The sequence below is a fragment of the Ictidomys tridecemlineatus genome, unplaced genomic scaffold, assembly GCF_052094955.1.
Source record: "Ictidomys tridecemlineatus isolate mIctTri1 unplaced genomic scaffold, mIctTri1.hap1 Scaffold_939, whole genome shotgun sequence".
NCBI classification, from domain to species: Eukaryota; Metazoa; Chordata; class Mammalia; order Rodentia; family Sciuridae; genus Ictidomys; species Ictidomys tridecemlineatus.
The window spans coordinates 104,545-108,841 of record NW_027526160.1 but is presented as its reverse complement, the minus strand read 5'-3'; the positions used below and the strand labels follow the sequence as shown (position 1 = coordinate 108,841).

The 4,297-nt window shown below is 41.9% G+C and overlaps 1 pseudogene; it reads left to right on the top strand.

Annotated features, from left to right (window-relative positions):
- Positions 1-1,657: 1,657 nt before the first annotated feature.
- LOC144374908 (tyrosine-protein phosphatase non-receptor type 12 pseudogene) lies at positions 1,658-4,064 on the top strand (annotated as a pseudogene).
- The last annotated feature ends 233 nt before the right edge of the window (positions 4,065-4,297 follow it).

Below are 4,297 nucleotides of genomic sequence, written 5' to 3'. Positions count from 1 at the left end.
ATTCCAAAATCAGCTTTATCATTCATTTATCTTTCACATAAAAAAGCGCACACTTTGAAAACCTTAAATTGTTATCACAACTTGAAGCAAAACAATTTGCAGGGAAAAAAGGAACTCTTTTCCATTTAAATCACTCTTGTTATTTGCAGGTAAGACAGCAGATGTCATAAAACTCAAATATCTAAACTATTCTTTATCAAATGTAAATACAAATATACTTAAGGAAAGCGGCTTACATCAAAGAAGAGGTCTATAGCATACTGTCACCCATACTTAATAGTCCACATGGGGAATTCCTTCTTAACAGGGACTTGGAAGAAGGTATGTGAAAGAATGCTAAGGAAAGCCATCTACCCTCAGGGGTAGATGGGGTTTAGTCATGGTCCACCATTCTGTCCTGCCACACCGAAGTTTGTTTCCATAATGCTGACAGGTTGCCTCTAGAGCAAGACTGGCACAGAGTCAAACAAAGAATTGCTGAGAATACTGGATCATGAAGAAATTTTACTGTGACCAGAATCTGAAAAATTATATACAGTACCACTGGGAGCCAAAGGATGACCTGCATGAGAAATAAAACAACATAAGTTAGACATTCTAGGTTCACAACATCAGAATGAAGTCCACCAAATACAAGCAACAAAGAAAGTAGCCATGGATTAGCATCATTGAAGTAGGGTTTCATTAACAAAGTGAATACAACATTAAAGTAAGTGTTTAATCTGATGGAGCTAAATCATGTAATTAAATATTAAAAAGGAACACATACATCTGTATTTATTTTTTTTTTGTGTGTGTGTATGTATACTGCCCTAAGTGTATTTATACTGTCATAAAGCTATGAAATGATGCAGAAACCACAGCATAACTTGAGTATTTTTAGCTCCCTTGGCTTTGAGTTACACTACTATTATAACCCATAAAGGGACACTGGGTCTGGGGGCAATTACACACACCTGCAATCCCAGCAGCTCTGAAGGCTGAAGCATGAGGATCATGAGTTCAAAGCCAGCCCCAGCAAAAGTGATGTGCTAAACCACTCAGTGAATCTCTAAATAAAATAGCACATTGTACTGTGGATGTGACTCAGTGGTTGAAATCCCCTGAGTTCAATCCACATCACCCTCCCTACCAAAAGTAGAAATTGGGCTGGAGACAATTTACAGTAGTGCTTGCCTAGCATATAACCATGGCCTCGGTTTGAATTCCAATATTGGGAAAAAAATAAAAACAACTGAGTAGACTTGAAAGTGAGATTTTTGGGGTGGCGGCGGGGGCGCGCCTGTGGGGAGAGGCGGCGGCTGCGGCTGTGGCTGCGAGTGGGGGGTAGGGGGGAAGAACCGGGGAAGGGGGCAGGGCGAGCGGAGAGCAGTGTTCCTGAGGCGGCAGCGGCGTCTCGGGCGGAGGAGGAGGAGGGCGGGGAAGGAGGATGGAGCAAGCTGGGGGTTGGGGTTGGCGCTAGCCACAGCGGCTGGCCTTGTACTGTGGGAGAATGACTGGCTGCTCCTGGAAGTTGTGGTGTCGGGAGCCGGGCAGGTGCCGCCACAGCCGCCACCTGGGCGGAGGGGAGGAGGAGGGAGCGGCAGGGTTGGCGGGGTCGGGAGGGAGGGACGGGCAGGGGGAGCGAGCTGGGGAAGACGGAGCTGGCTCTGCGGCGGGGGGGCCAGCGACCGCAGCCTGGGGGACGCGGGAGGATGGAGCAAGTGGAAATCCTGAGGAAATCCATCCAGAGGGTCCAGGCCATGAAGAGTCCGGACCACAATGGGGAGGACAACTTCGCCCTGGACTTCATGTGATTAAGAAGATTATCTACCAAATATAGAACAGAAAAGATTTATCCCACAGCCACTGGAGAAAAAGAAGAAAATGTTAAAAAGAACAGATATAAGGACATACTGCCATTTGATCACAGCCGAGTTAAGTTGACCTTAAAGACTCCTTCTCAAGATTCAGACTATATCAATGCAAATTTTATTAAGGGTGTCTATGGGCCAAAAGCATATGTGGCGACCCAAGGACCTTTAGCAAATACAGTAATCGATTTTTGGAGGATGATATGGGAGTACAACGTTGTAATCATTGTAATGGCCTGTCGAGAATTTGAGATGGGAAGGAAAAAATGTGAGCGCTACTGGCCTTTGTGTGGTGAAGACCCTATAACATTTGCAGCATTCAAAATTTCTTGTGAAGATGAACAAGCAAGGACAGACTACTTCATTAGGACACTGTTACTTGAATTTCAAAATGAATCTCTTAGGCTCTATCAGTTTCATTATGAGAACTGGCCAGACCATGATGTTCCTTCATCATTTGATTCTATTCTGGATATGATAAGCTTAATGAGGAAACACCAAGAACCTGAAGATGTTCCTATATGTATTCATTGCAGTGCAGGCTGTGGAAGAACAGGTGCCATTTGTGCCATAGATTATACGTGGAATTTACTAAAAGCTGGGAAAATACCAGAAGAATTTAATGTATTTAATTTAATACAAGAAATGAGAACTCAAAGGCACTCTGCAGTGCAAACAAAGGAGCAATATGAGCTTGTTCATAGAGCTATCGCCCAACTGTTTGAAAAACAGCTACAGTTGTATGAAATTCATGGAACCCAGAAAATTGCTGATGAAGGGAATGAAATTAGCACTGAAAGTTTGGTCAGCTCCATAGATACAGAAAAACAAGATTCTCCTTCTCCAAAACCACCAAGGACTCGAAGTTGCCTTGTAGAAGGGGATGCTAAGGAAGAAATATTGCAACCACCAGAACCTCATCCAGTGCCGCCCATCTTGACACCTTCTCCCCCTTCAGCTTTTCCAACAGTCACTACTGTGTGGCAGGACAATGACAGATACCACCCAAAGCCAGTATTGCACGTGGTTTCTTCAGAACAGCATTCAACAGACCTCAACAGAAACTATAATAAGTAAACAGATCCTCCAGGGAAAAATGAATCAACTATTGAACAAATAGATAAAAAATTGGAGCGAAATTTAATTTTTGAGATTAAGAAAGTCCCTCTCCAAGAGGGACCAAAAAGTTTCGATGGGAACGCACTCTTGAATAGGGGACATGCAATTAAAATTAAATCTACTTCATCTTGTATAATTGATAAAATGTCTAAGCCACAGGAAGTAAATTCAGGGGATCTAAAAGTTGATGACATATCACAGAATTCTTGTGTGGACTGTAGTGCAGCACAGTCAAATAAAGCTCCTATTATTGCACCAGAATAATCACAGAAGAATTCAGACACATCTCCAAGGCCAGATTGCTTGCCTCTTGATAAAAAAGGGCATGTAATGTGGTCATTTCATGGACCTGAAAATGCAACACCTGATTCATCTGAAGGCAAATCCTCAGATATTCACTGTCAAACTATGAAAACTGAGTTTAACACCAATTCCTACAGCACAAGTTGAAACCTTTGTGGATCATCAAAATAGTTCACCTCTATTCAGAGCACCCCTTAGCTTTACTAATCCTCTTCACTCTGAGGACTTGAATTCAGATGAAAGGAACTCTGATGGTGCTGTGACCAAGAATAAAACTAATATTTCAACAGCAAGTGCCACGGTTTCTGCTGCCACTAGTACTGAAAGCATTTCTACTAGGAAAGTATTGCCAATGTCCATTGCTAGACATGATATGGCAGAAACAATTCTTTTGGGTGCTGAAAAAGATGGTGATGTTAGTGAAGATTCACCACCGCCCCTACCTGAAAGAACTCCTGAATCTTTTGTATTGGCAAGTGAACATAATATACCTATAAGATCAGAATGGAATGAACTCCAAAGTCAGGAATGGTCTGAACAAATAGAATCTAAAGGCTTGAAAACCTCTGGAAATGGAAAATGTGATCATCCAGCAGGAGATATTCACACAGAGACTTGTACAGAATGTCCATCTACTTCCAGTGAGAAGAAAGATCAAATAGCAGAGAGTCCAACAGAAGCCACAGATATTGGTTTTGGTAATTGCTGTGGAAAACCCAAAGGACCAAGAGATCCACCTTCAGAATGAACATGATTCAGGGAGCTAAAAGACACTTTAAATTTACTGGAAAATCCAAGTGGCACTGAAAGCCAGATTTACAGTATTCCATCTTTAAAATGTGGGACTAACAGCAGTGTAGATTGTTACCATGATATTACTTTGCTGGGACCATCTACCTGCCTTAGGAAAAAGTATTAAATATGGTTTATTTTGTAACTTCAAGTATTATTGAATTAATTTCTCTTAACCCTGTTACATGCTGCTTGTAGATATGTTAATATAGTAATACTTTTATGATAAA